The following is a 15,081-nucleotide window of genomic DNA, read 5'->3' on the forward strand; positions in this document are numbered from 1 at the left end:
GCTAAAACAACATCCATACGTACTCTTCTTGTCGATAATGTTTCCTGCCCAGTCAACATTGGTGTATCCATGAAGTCAAACATCTTCGAAAGAATATTTCAAACCAAGTGTGATCGTCCCATGCAAATATCTCAAAATGTGTTTGGCAGTGATCCAGTGTGCATGGAGAGGCTTAGTCATGAATTCACTGAACGTATTCACTACATAGCATATGTTCGGACTGGTGTTCACTAGGAACATCAGAACCCCAATCAATTGTCTATACTCAGATGGATTCGCCAAATCGGGTCTTGCAACTTATCCACATAGCTTCTTAAAATTCATTTCCATCGTGTGGGTAGTGACTTGCATTCTATCATTCCATATCTTTCAAGAAAATTCACAACATATTTTCCTTATGAAAGGAAAATATCACCAGGCCTTTGCCACACCTCAATTCCTAGAAAGAAATGCATGAGTCCAAGGTCCTTCATCTCAAATTCATAGCCTATCTCCCTCTTACACTCAATCATCAGGGGCTCACTACCTATTAAGAATATATTGTTAACATATAAAACCAAAATCAATGACATACCTTGGACTACCTTGAAGTAGAGTTTGGGATCGACATTGCTTCTTTTGAATCCCAACTTCACCAAATAATCATCTATATGGGTGTACCATGCTCTGGGGGCTTTCTTAAAACCATACAATTCCTTCTACAACCTATAAACATGTGTATTTTTATCCTCTACTTCAAATCCTTGTGTTTTCTCAACGTACACTTCTTCTTGTAACATGCCATGGAGGAATGCAATTTTCACGTCCATCTGATGAAGGGTCCATCCTTGACTTGTGGCAAGGGAAACTATTGAATTAATGGTTGTATATCAAGACATAGTTGAAAATATATCATGATAATCTTCTCCCTCTTTTTGGGAGAATCCTCGAGCCACGAACCTTGCCTTGTAATTTTTAACGCTACCATCAACTCCATGCTTGATCTTGTATAGCCACTTTGAAGTTACCACAAATTTCCCTTTCGGTCTCGGCACAACATACCATGCATCATTCTTCATAATCGATTCATACTCTTCGACCATAACATCTTTCCAAACTTTTTCTTTTACAACTTCTTCAAAGGTGGGAGGTTCGACTTGAATCATAGTACTCATGTCTGCAACATATCCCTGGTACATGCATGGCTTCTTCCTTTCTCTAAATGATATATGAACAAGAGATTGTCTCTCATCATCTTGTAATGTGTCTAAAAGCCAAAGTAGCCTCTTCCTGGTGGGAGAATCACATGGAGGAGGATCTAAGGGATCCATGTGCCCCATGGAATCATCAACAATATCTGTCTCAGATTCGGGCACAAAAGGACCATCTAAAATATTCATATCATCATTCTTCTCAGGAGGAGGAGGCAAAGGAAGGTCCCTTGCTTTTCCAGGGGAAACATTTTCATCGAATATAACATCCCTACTAATTTCAACCTTCCTTCAACTAGGAATATATATTCTAAATGCTTTAGAATTTTCACAATATCTAAAAAACATACCTTTTCTTCATGAGGCTTCCTACTTGTTCCTTTTGTCCTTCGACACATGAAAGTATACAGGGCAAGCAAAGATACAAAGAGGACCAACATCGGGCTCGACACCTATGCATACTTCTTTTGGGGTCTTGTTGTCCAATGCTTGATGAGGTACCCTATTTTGAACATATATGACGACATGTGTTACTTCTCCCCAAAGGAACTTCGACAACTTTTGATCATGGAGCATGGCATGGGGATATTCTATAATGGACCTACTCTTTCTTTCAGCCACTCCATTTTATTCGAGAGTATAGGGCACAATTTTTTCTTTCTTAATTCATTCATTCTTGCAAAAATCAATGAACTCCTTTGATGTGTACTCTCCACCATTTTCAGACCTGAATATTTTGATTTTCTTTCCTATTTGATTTTCAATCGAAGCTTTGAACTCCTTGAACATTTCGAAGGCTTCATACTTATGCTTCAAATAATATATCCATGTATTTCTTGAGAAGTCATCAATGAAGGTGATATAGTAGAGATGGCCACCAATATAATGCACGGGCATTGGACCACATATATCATAATGAATGAGATGGGGGATGTCATTTGTCTTGTTCTCGCTAGAGGGGAATGGTCCCCTTGTCTTCTTTCCAATGGCACAACCAGGATATACTCCATCACGATGGACTTGAACCTTGGGAATCCCTGAGACAAATTTCTCCAATTTCAGAAGAACATCATAGTGTATATGGTCTAATATACAGTGTCATAGCTCGCTTAGATGATTAGTATCATGGACCAATGCTATAAGTTTTCTTCCAGTAACCATGTAGAGTCCTTCATATCTTGATCCCAATGTGAATGCATCTCTCATGGGTGATCCAACAAGCCAAGTAAGAACCTTTCTCCTGATGAAGGCAACCCTCATCCATTTGTATTATAAAGTGGATATAGATACCAAATTCTTCTTCAATCCTGGCACATACATCACATCATGAAGCAAAATAGATTCTCCTGAATTCAAATGAAATTTGACGTACCCAAAACCTTTAACAGGATGAGTGGAGTTGTCTCCAAGAATGATTTTCAAATTTGACTCCCTCTCTACCAGATTAGAGAGAACTTCCTTATAACCGGAGAAGTGATGAGTGGCCCCACTATTAATCAACTAACTATCCCACCAATCTGGAGGAGATGAACTAGTAAGGGAAGAAATAAGAATGTATTAAGATTGATTCGCAAAAATACTTTCATACCTGGAGAATTTTGACTTCTTTTGATGATGATATTCTTCATGGTCACTTGAAGCATCTCTTCTTCTTCTTTCATCTCTTCCATTGCGATCATTCCTTCGGTCATCTCTCTTTATTTGATCATTAAACTTGTTGTTGTTGCTTCTAGTATTGTAGAATGGTCCATTGTTCTTCTCGTGGCAATCTCAAGCATAGTGGCATTTCTTATGAAAATTGTAGCATTTGATGTGCAAAAATTCCTTCCTTCTATTTGGATTTCGAGGAGGAGGCTTTCTTGAATTTTATGGACCTCCTTTTCCTTTCTTCTTCTTTTTTTCATGAGTGATGAATGCAACAGACTCTCCTTGTTCATGCTTTTGAATCCTTCCTCTTGATATCATCCTTGATTCTTCTTGAGTGAGCTTTCCAACAATTTCATCAAATGATGGGAGGACATTGTTCTTGCTTATAGTAGTAATAAAGGTTTCACAAACAGGAGGGAGACCTATTAGAGTCACGATCCCCAATTTCCTGTCAAGCATAAATTCCCCAACTCTTTTCAATTCATCTCTAAGACGAGATATCCTCATTACGTAGGATTGCACAGACTCTCCTTTGTTCATCTTTGTGTCTTTGAGTTGATCTTTCAAGGAGATGATTTCATTCAAATTGTTGACTTCATACATGTCAACTACCTTATCATACATGTCCTTAGACCTTCTCAAGTTTCTAACATATGCAAGTAAATTATCTCGTAAACCATCAACTATTATTTTCTTTTCTTTTAACTCACCTTTCTTGTGCTTGTTCTTGGCAGTAACAGAAGCATCCTCTGGAGGCTTAGGTACTTTTCCTTGAATGTAGTCCAAAACATCATTATTAACAACTATGATCTCCAACCTGACTTTCCATGCAACAAAATTGGATGAGTAACCTAACTTCTCATTTTCTTTGAAGAAGGAAGACATCTTAACTTGACTAGATTAGCTCCTTCAACTTTCCCAAAGATGATTTCTTCAATTCTTGACTCCTTTTGGGCTTTTCCTTCACCTTATCTCTTATACCATATTAAATTTTCAGGTTTTTCTATGTTGTATCAATTACTTTAGCCCAAATCAATACTTCAATTAACAATCTTTCCAATTACAATTAGTCTTTCCATTCATCAACAATAATTGAAGATAGAACAATAAATGCAATGACAAAGGAGACAATCAACACATCAACAAGAGACACTAGGTTTGGTCAAAGATCATGGGAAAACCCCACAAGGGGGAAACCCTTTGAAATTTTTCTTCTATTAGATTGTCATAAAATGTTCAACAGAGAGTAAAATGAGCCTAATATAATATTATCAGAAAAACAACCCAATAACATTCAGAAATAAGTTTCCAGCATCAAAATATATCAGAGACAATTTTTCTTGTCTACGGTCAACTGCGGTCAACTTTGGTCTTCGGTTAAATCTGAGTCAAACTTCTAGTCACATGCATGAGGAGTTGTGTGAGACTGGATACTTCCAGTCGTACCCTTGATGCCTACAAGCTAGTGATTTTGGTCGAATTTTCCCTGTTACGTTCCTGCGACTGTAATCCAAAAACCCTAAAACATATGCAAGCCTCAAACCCTGTAATTTTAGACTTTTGCAAACTTCGATTGTCATCCCTGCCTCAGACCTGTGTGAGCCAATTAAGAAGAGAAGAAGAATATGCTTTGTGATATCCAAATGAGCTTGAGGTCACTTGTATTTATAGGCTTCCAAGGTTGACCAATTTGCGTTAGGGTTGACCTTGTCCAAATGTGCATATGTGAGTTTTTCTTCATAAGTACACTTTCCCTTGTCCAAGTTTGATGATATTTAGGTCGATTTTGGTCCTCTCAAAAAGAGGAATTCAATGCAATCATCCTATCCATCTAATGATTTGTCCAAAGTATAATTTTACCATAGTTGCATATTTTAACAACATGGAAGGATGGAAAAATGCTCCAAGGCTGAGATTGTCCACTCTGTGAGGCATTCCCATAACGATCTACTTAAACATGACCCTATGTAGACCGCCTTGAATAAGATTGTTCTCGACACAAATTGTGAAAAATCACAATCCATGAACAATTGTGTCATTGACTCTTGATTATCACAACAGTGTGGGCATTTTCTAGGCCCTTCCCAACCATGTCTCTAAAGATTATCTTGAATGAGGATCACGTTATTTAGCACCAACTAAAGAAAAAGGTGGATCTTTTAAATGACAATGCCACTTCCAAACAACTTTATACCACGTAAATGGTTCTAACTCTACTTCTTGTGTCACCATCATTTCATAAGCATGTTTTTTTGTCACCATCCCACACTCTTTATTCATTTTCCACATGAGTTTGTCTGAGCCTATACGCAGTCTAATTCCATTCTATGAGAAAGATAAAATAAATTGTGACCATTCCCAAGCTAGATTCCCTAAGAGACACAGATTTTTAGATTATTTCCAAGGTCTTACAAACATCTCATTGGTTTTGGGATCAACCGCTTCATAAATAAAAGAAATGCCTCTATACTTTAATGCCAATGCTAGATTAAGGGAAATTGTTTTCATGCCATCACACCTTATCTACAAGTCATTGCTTAAGTCAATTTTGATTCCTTATCCTACCTACCAAACAAGACCTCTTTTGATTATGTTGAACGTTGGCATTAATACCTTCCAATTATTTGACCCTCCCTACCATGACTTCTTCTTCGATTGAACCCATTCTTCGAATTTTTTATTATTCTAATACTTGTCTTGCATTAGGGTTCCCCAAAGGCCATCATCAAGTATACCCCTCAAAAGACTTTTGGAATTTAGCACCTTTGTAAAATAAAAATGTTTTTAAGCCCCAATCCTCCCAATTTCTTTGGGCTAGAAATCTATTCCATCTTGCTAAATGCATCCCATTCTCTCTTTTTCTTTCGAAAGAAATGAAGGCATAAGCTTCTAATTCTATTAAGAATTGTCCTTTATACACTAGATAGGGCCAAACAATATACTAGGATTGCTTCAAAAAATGATTTTACCAAGATCAGTCACCCCCCCCCAAAGAGAGCCATTGGTTGCACCGGTGATTGATCCAACATTCCACTTTCTTTACCATCCATAGCCAATCAACCACCATGGCCTTTAAATGATAACCAATATATTTTATTCCCCCATCTAAAGGATAGAAGTAGAAAGGAAGAATAGTTTTTAAATTTAAAGTAGACTTTTCGGAACTGCATTAGTAAACATAATTGATTTAGAAGGACTAAATTTGATCCTTGTAGCTTCACAATATAGCTTAATTATGTTCTAGATACTCCTCCATTCTTTAATAGAACCATGTCCAAGTAAGAGGACATCATCAACTAATAATAATTGTATTAGTTTGACTATAGAGGATATTTGAATACCTTTTATTCTCCTTTCTCTCGTTGTCTTGTTGAGAAGAAGACTTGATCCTTCTGCCACTATCATGAATAGAAAAGGTGAGAGTGGAAATCCTTTTCAAATTCCTTGGTAGGCTTTAAAAAACCGAGTAGGAATGTCATTAACCAACACTGCAAAGTTTGGCTAAGTGAAACATCCCATTATCCAATCAGTGATTTCAAGAGGTATACCAATTTGTAGTAAAACTAGTCTGAGGAAGACCCAATTAACCCTGTCATGGGCTTTAACCAGATCTAGTTTCAACACCAATCTTGGGAGTTGCTTGACTTTCATACTATGTATTCCTTCTTATGTTATTCTAATAACATCAAGGATCTATATATTTGTCAAAAAGCCAAATTGTTCTTTATAAATACCTTTTGACAATTGTTCCTTCAAATTATCAACTAGGATTTTCGAATTCAACTTGTAAAATAAGTTACATAATGATATAGGATGAACCTACCTGAAAGATTGTGGATTGGTCATCTTCGGAATTAATGATATGGAAGTAGCATTAAGTGCCCCCAAAATTCTTCCTCCCACTATAATCTCTTCAATGACACTGACAATATCATGAGCTAGGAGGTCGAAAAACTATAAATAAAATTATGATGTCCATCCATCTAGTCCCAAGATTTTTTCTTTCTTGACTTTTTTAAGAACTAGCATAACTTCCTTCTATGTAACAAGTTTCTTCAGAACCTCAATGGAGTTATTATCAAACATTTTGGGAAAAGACCCTTACCCAATCATAAGCTACCTAATAATAATAATAATAATGATGATTTAAGTTACCTAATAGTAATAATAATATTTACTTACATAAGTTGTTGATAGTAACCTAAAATTTATAATCACTTTTGATTACCACGATACATTCTACACACAATTTAGTTTAAATTTTTACACAATCTCATTATTTTTTTTCCATCTAAGTAGTGTAATGAGGAAATGGTAAAGAGCTTAAGTAAATCTCACATGATGGTATTGGGAGTTAAGGCCATGCCTTATTTTATGAAATTTCACCCATGTTAGTGTTTTTGTTCATCAAATTCGCTCAGACTTTCAAGGGGTTTGGCTATAATGTGGGATCCCCAGGTCGTTAATTGATTGGACTTTAAAACTTTTGTAGGTATTTTTCTCTCAAGTTTTTATAAGGGATCAAAGTCTTGCTTCCACATTCTAAATGTTTATACACCATATAAATCCAAACATAAGTTTTGGAATTGAATGGATTGTTTTGGATTATTAAAGATTGGTTCTCTTATACTGAATAGAAATTTAAATCTGACTGTGGCCACATAGGATATTTTGGGTTCAAAATGCAAATTAGACCTCGTGGGGGATGTTAAACTCAGTCTTGTCAGTCCTTTGTCAGAGTATAATTCACCAAGGTTCATTTCTCGTCATTTGCAGTCATCAAATTCCATTTTGGTCAAAAAGAGTCATTTTAATTCTTGAGTCCAGGTTTTTGTCTCTAGAAGTGTGAAATAACGCTTGCAGGCCAAAGGGAGCTTCAATAAGGTTTCACTTCAAGATTCACATTATTAATAATGCTGAAGGACATTTCTTCTTTAAAACTCTGTTTTAAAGAAGAAATTATTAAGTTCGTTTAATACATGATTGATAAGGTTTTACAGTTCTTCAGGCAGCCCTGCCCATCTTGCTAGGTTCAGCAGCTCCAACACTTGCAGGAAATCAATCAAGAAAAATTCATCATTTCAAAGCCAAAAGTTAGAGGAAACGAGAAATCAGAGTTTGTGTCCAAGTTGTCAAAGTGCCAAGACTCTACAACTTTACAAAATGAATTTGCCAAAATCAAAGTCATCAAGATATTTTCATTGATTGAAGGTCCATTTGCACCCAAAAAGATCTCATTGAAGGGTTAAAGGACGAATTTTTTGTTTTGAGGCCGGAATTGTGCTGACAGTCAACGCGCGGTGCATACAAAGAGCGCGCGGCGCACTGGGCATCATTTGTCAGTGCATTTTTATGTGCGCGCGGTGCACCAAACCAGCGCGGCGCATTGAGCCTTTCACCCTGCATTCATCACTGTTTTGTGATTTTTCAGTTCAAAACATCTTTTTAACAAAGCTATCATACATTCTCCAGTTTAGAAGCGGTCCACATATGAATTGGACCCAGATGATCTATCCAGTGTTCAAATCTGAAGTCGAAAGACATCCAAAGAATGTTTTTTTCTATCAGGATTCTTCTGATACAAGTTCCTTCATTTTGGGTATTCAAACAGAATGGCAATTGCAGCAAATGATTCGCTTTGGTAACAATAGTCTCATAGCAACTGACACAACATTTGAATTTAACAAGTTCAAGTATCCTTTGTACACTCTTCTCGTATTTGATTTAAACTACCATGCTCTCCCTGTGGCGTGGGTTATTACGCGAAGTTTTGCAAGTGATGATGTTCGTGGACCAAGGCACTTCGTATGAATGTAAGGGAAGTTGCAGAAACAGAAATTGCCCCTATAATTGTAAAGTACTAGGAACGAGCAGAATTTCTATTTGAGATTGTGCCAAAGCTCGCGAACATTAAAGTGGCTGGAGGCACCATTAAGGGGTATGGCTGCCCTGGTCTATCTATTCTTGGGAGTGCTCTTGCAATGACTGAACTTGCAAGGGTAGATGCTAGCTGTTCTACATTTATGATGGTTACAATTTCAATGTGTGGAAGTGAGGATCAAAAGAAAAAAAAATACCTACCAGCTTGAGCTCGACTTGATATTATATCATGTTGGGCTTTGATTGAATCCAACTATGGCAGTGATGCAAGCTCTTTGAACACAACAGCAACCAAGGTGGAAGGTGGTTGGAAATTAGATGGCCAAAAACGATGGATCGGAAACAGTGCCAGGAATACAACCACAAATCAAATCAACGGGTTTATTGTGAGAAAGGGTGCTCCTGGGCTGAGGGTAGCGAAAATGAAGAATAAAATTGCGCTGAGGTGTGTACAGAATGGGGACATTACTTTGATAGGTGTTTTTGTTGCTGACGAAGATAGATTGCGAGATATCAATTCTTTTCAAGATACAAACAGGGTGCTTGTTGTATCACGTGTGATGGTTGCTTGGCAGCCCATTGGTATCGCAATGGGTGTCTATGATATGTGTCACAGGTATTTACAGGAAAGAAAGTAGTTTGGAGTGTCATTAAATTCTTTCTAAACCAACCAAGATAGAATTAAGGAGGTATCTGACAGCAACGTTAATAATTCACATTCTTGGTGGTGGGATGGCCACGTAAGTCCAAAACATTCGAGATGGCTTAAGGACAACTTGGCAGATATGGATCTCAAAGTTAAAGACATGATGAAACTTATAGAAGAAGATGAAGACTCCTTTGCCAAACGTGCAGAGATGTATTATAAGAAACGACCAGAACTTATTAGTTTAGAAGAAGAAGTCAAAGAGGTTAACATGCCCAGTGCATCTGCGAGCAAGCTTTCCAAGTTAAAAGAACAAGCAGAAGAGTATGCAACACTCATCATGGAAGAACTAGACCCTAATCATTTGGGATACATTGAGATTCAAAATCTGGAGATGTTGCTGCTGGAGGTTCCAAATGAAAATGCAAAACGTGGGAACACCAGCGTTAATTTGAGCCAAATGATAAGCCAGAAGTTGGCGCCCACCAAGATAAACAATCCAGTTGAAAGGTGGTTGCGGAAACCAAAATTCTTTGTTGAAGACAACTGGCAACGCATCTGGGTTCTTCTGCTATGGCTTTGTATACTTGCAGGGCTATTTACATGGAAATTCATATAATACAGGCATAGAGCAATATACATGTGATGGGTTACTGCGTATGCACAACTAAGGGAGCTGCAGAGACACTCAAATTTAACATGGCATTGATTTTGCTTCATGTTTGTAGAAATACCATTACATGGCTCCGCAATAAGACCAAGCTTGGTGTTAGCAGTTCCATTTGACAACAATCTCAATTTCCACAAGGTAATTGCAGTAGCAATAGCAATAGGAGAGGGGCTTCATGCAGGAGCACATTTAACATGTGATTTCCCCATCTTCTCCATGCATCAAATGAGCAATATGTACCCTTCCAACAGTTCTTTGGACATAATAGGCCTCCCAACTATTGGTGGTTTGTCAAAGGAGTTGAGGGCGTTACAGGTGTTATTATGTGGTCTTCATGGAAATTGCATTCGTTCTGGCCACTCCGTGGTTCAGAAGGAATAAAATTAATCTTCCAAAACCATTGAAAAGGCTTACAGGATTCAATGCTTTCTGGTATTCACACCACTTATTCGTAATCGTCTATGTGCTATTGATAGTCCATGGTATATATCTGTACCTCAGCCACAAATGGTACAAGAAAACGACATGGATGTACCTTGCAGTTCCAGTGTGGTTATATGGTGGAGAAAGAACTTTGAGAGCTTTCAGATCAGGTTGCAAATCCGTTAAAATCCTCAAGCTCCAGGAGATGATTACTTGAGTGTCCACATCCGAACCTTGGGTGATTGGACAAAAAACCTTAAGAGGATATTTTCTAGGGTTTGTGAACCCCCTACTGCCAATAAAAGTGGTCTACTGAGGGCTGACACTACACTGGTAGCTGACAATGGAGTCCCAGTATGCAGATTTCCCAAGCTTTACATCGATGGACCTTATGGAGCTCCGGCCCAAAATTACAACAAATATGACATTCTGTTACTCGTGGGTTTGAGAATTGGGACGAGAATTTTAGGGTGCTCCATATAGCTCCGAATGGCAGTTTTTATGTACAAATCCAGGCATTCAAAAAACAAGACGAAATTTCCAAAAAATTGTTATTGAAACTGCTTCTATTTTTGCAATTTTCAACAACACAAAGAGACAGGGGGAGGTTCTGATGGCATTCGTGGTGAAATCATCAAAAATCAGACCGCCAATGAAGATTACATGCGATACATATGGCGTTTGAAACAAGTCTGCCAGATTCATAAAATATTTTCACACCTGATCATCCACAACAGTTATCTGATGTGCCCGATTTGTTAATCGCCAGGTGGATAAATGGAGAGAATATATGGAAATAGGGATTCGAATCCCTCATGACGGTTTTTACTCAACCAGGTGTATTTTTGGCAAACATAAAGAAAAGGGAGCTGAAATGGTCAAAGCACCGAACGCCTGAATGTAAATGTTGATATCCACTGTGGCAAAAAAAAAAATATGATTTGATTGCTTATGTTTATCTTCAGTTATGGGATCTACGCTACAGGTGTTGTTTCTTGAAGTTTCAGGCCTTCTATTGTTTCTTATTTAGCAATCATCTAGAAAGGAGAATCCCCTCGAGCCTTGGGAAATGTAATAATCTCATATATATAGACCTGTCAATGAATAATTTAATGGGCAGTATACCAAAGGATTTGGGCAATTATCAAATGCTGGAGGGGGTGATGGAGTAACTACAGCTGGCTCACGATATGGTGACAGTCAAACTCAAAATTGAATAAAGAACAACTACCATGCAGAAAGATAGGTTCGATTGCCTATTTTGGTTTTCAGTTACGATTTCAGAGGCTCTACATTACAGTTTCCGCATTCTAATAGGTCAACAACAAACAAAATGTAACGCTGCTCCTTTTTAGAGCAATCTTGTCCTATTTTAATGATTTTAGGTGAAACTACCCCTTATTTTCATCGATTCGCTTTCCCAGGCTCTAAGTCTATTTATTGTATTAAAAAATCATTTGTAAGGAGAGTTCTGAGTTCTGGGAAACGGTGGAGGAATAACTCAGCGTTTGGCTGTACAGATTGACAGAGAAATAATTAAATGGTGCAGCTCTGATTTATAAGATTCTTGTGGTATGAGTTTTGGCATGTGTTTTTCTCTCTGTTTCATATGTATCCTGTGATGTTTTGCATTTCATTCATGATCGTTTCCAGCTGAATACTTTTAAGTGAGAAAGGTAGAATTCAGTCATTGCTCTGCCTTGAGGAAGTGTTCAATCTTTATGTGTTTTCTTCTACCTGGAAAGGATTCATACATTAATGCCCTTTTCAGCTTTCTTAAACAGTCTTTTCACCCCATTTAAATTCAATTCGATTGCTAAAACCTCATGCTTATCTCGCCTTATGAAATATCCTGTGCCTTTGGTTAAATCTCTGCTCATGTTGTCCTTGTCCCATGCAGCCCAGCAACTTAGTCATTAAATCAAATATCCCTCATTCAAATTCATTTTACTAGCCTAAATCAGTTCCCATTTTAAGTCATCTCGGACTCTATTGATCATTTTATCGAGATAGACCCGGAGAGAGCCCTCTCCTGTCCTCGTAGGGCTAGCTACGAGGCTGAGCTTGGTTTGATGTTGCCTTGAACCTCGCCTTCATTCATCCTGAGGCAGATTTGAGCACTAACATAGTGGCGACTCCACTGGGGACGAAGTTTACTTGTAGATTGTCTTGCCCCAGTTCATATCTCAAGTTCCGATCTGATTGTTGATGGTTAACAACGATCAGACATAGGAAGACGGCTGAAATCATTCACCTGGCGACTCCTTTCACTGAAGAATCTAGCAACTGGTGCTTCATGGTGACTCCACTGCAGAGAGATCGGTAGCTTTAACATTTTCAAGATGGATCGGATTGCAAGAAGATACACTCCCATGAGCCAAGATCACATCCCAGGTTTTCCAAATAAAATGCCCAAGGTAGATTGGTCAAAGAATTTGCCTGTGTTGAGAAATGTGGAAGGTAATGACGCTGCTCTTCATCCAATGAAATTTCACATTCACGTGCATAAATTAAAGATCGATTTTCCTGAAGACTGTTTGATGAAAATGTTTATGGCTACTCTAGAAGACGAAGCCCGATCTTGGTATGAAAGTTTGCCACCTGCTTCCATTTATTGTCTAAAGGATTTTCATTCAATATTCTTTGAGAAGTATAAAGAATCTTATCCATCATTAAATTTAGTTCAGGATTGTTGCAAGCATGCTTATGGTTTTATTGAGAGCCTTGAAAAATACTATGAGGATGATAATTTTATGGACGAAGAAATCATGGAAGCATTGTATGAAAATCCGTTTCAGCAGCCTACAGAACTCTTAGAGGAAACTTTGCAGCAGGATCAAAATCAGCAGGTTAAAGATTTCCATATGACTGAAAATGATGAAAAAAGAAGTACTATTTTAGATCTAGTTGAAATAAATGAGGACACGTAGGAAAATGATGTTCCAATCTCCGAAAATGATGATGATAAACCAGACTGAGAGACGGATTGTGACGAGGAAAAACATGTTGTTCCAGATCTCATAGAAGAGAATTTCATGGTTGAGGCTGCCTCAAATAAAGAAGACAGAGTTACAGGCCTAATTTCCCTCATCTCATCAGAACACAACCTTCCTACCAAGGTAATCTAGTCAATTCATGAACAGCAAGAAGATATTTTCGTTCAAGTAGGTGAAAAGGTTTCTCTGGATGAATCTATGATAGATGATAGAGACGTCATGCTTGAGTTTCAAGGATCATCTGAAGTTGCTTTTTTCATGATTAATGAATGTGATGAATGTAATGAGAATCTGGCTGTCATATCATGCCAAGATGATCAGAAATATATTCAGACTATAGCCGACCAGACCATTATGGATTCCATGTCAGATTCTTCTTCATATGTTTCATGTTTTGAAAAAAAAATTGAAGAGGAAATCTGCTCGTCTACTTGTTCAGAATTTTTTGAAGACTAGGAACGTGCTCTTATTTATGAAGAAAAATCAGAAGCAAGAGAAAAAGACATCTCGTTTTCTCAGCAGGAGGTGGCAATGGCAAATCTTCATGTTTTTCAAGATCCTCTGGCAAGTTTGTTGCAGCCAACAATGAAGGTGATTATTGTAGTGTTCAGTGATGAAGGAGATCATGGTAAATTAGCTTTTTGGAGACCCAGTTACAAGCATCTACTGTTGACCAGAAGATCTGATAGGAAGAATCAGTCAAGAAGCCATCTTCTTGATTGGTTGCATTGGCATTTTGATATAGTTTGAGGATATATTGTCTTGTAAGAAACACAGGTGGCCATGTACTGCCACCCAGCTTTAAGTTTTAAGTCCAGGTCTTTGCCATTTTGAGTTAGTTTGTTAGAGTCAAGTTTTTCAGTCATTTCAATTTGCATTGAGTCAGTTTCAGTCAAGTTTCAGTCAATAAATTGAGTCATATTGGTTTGTCGAAATAATGGACTCCATATCCCAATGGACAAAGGCACTGTCTAGCTCTCCCAGAGATCTGATGTTCTTGGCACCTCCAAGGAGTGGGAGTTGCCATCCCAATTGGAGCCAATGTTAGACTCAGTCTTGTCAGCCCTCTGTCAGAGTATAATTCACCAAGGTTCATTTCTCGTCATTTGCAGTCATCAAATGCCATTTTGGTCAAAAAGAGTCATTTTAATTCTTGAGTCCAGGGTTTTGTCTCCAGAAGTGTGAAATAACGCTTGCTGGCCAAAGGGAGCTTCAATAAGGTTTCACTTCAAGATTCACATTATTAATAATGTTGAAGGACATTTCTTCTTTAAAACCCTGTTTTAAAGAAGAAATTATTAAGTTCGTTTAATACATGATTGATAAGGTTTTACAGTTCTTCAGGCAGCTCTGCCCATCTTGCTAGGTTCAGCAGCTCCAACAACTGTAGGAAATCAATCAAGAAAAAGTCATCATTTCAAAGCCAAAATTCAGAGGAAACGAGAAATCAGAGTTTGTGTCCAAGTTGTCAAAGTGCCAAGACTCTACAACTTTACAAAGTGAATTTGCCAAAATCAAAGTCATCAAGATATTTTCATTGATTGAAGGGCCATTTGCACCCAAAAAGATCTCATTGAAGGGTTAAAGGATGAATTTTTTGTTTTGAGGTGGGAATTGTGCTGACAGTCA

The 15,081-nt window shown here is 37.7% G+C and overlaps 1 pseudogene; it reads left to right on the forward strand.

Annotated features, from left to right (window-relative positions):
• The window catches only part of LOC149218725 (uncharacterized), a 28,675-nt pseudogene extending 17,736 nt beyond the window's left edge, over nucleotides 1-10,939 (forward strand).
• The last annotated feature ends 4,142 nt before the right edge of the window (nucleotides 10,940-15,081 follow it).

This window comes from Pinus tabuliformis, chromosome Q (assembly GCF_031772625.1).
Source record: "Pinus tabuliformis cultivar Carrire ecotype Pingquan chromosome Q, CPIR1, whole genome shotgun sequence".
Classification (NCBI taxonomy): Eukaryota; Viridiplantae; Streptophyta; class Pinopsida; order Pinales; family Pinaceae; genus Pinus; species Pinus tabuliformis.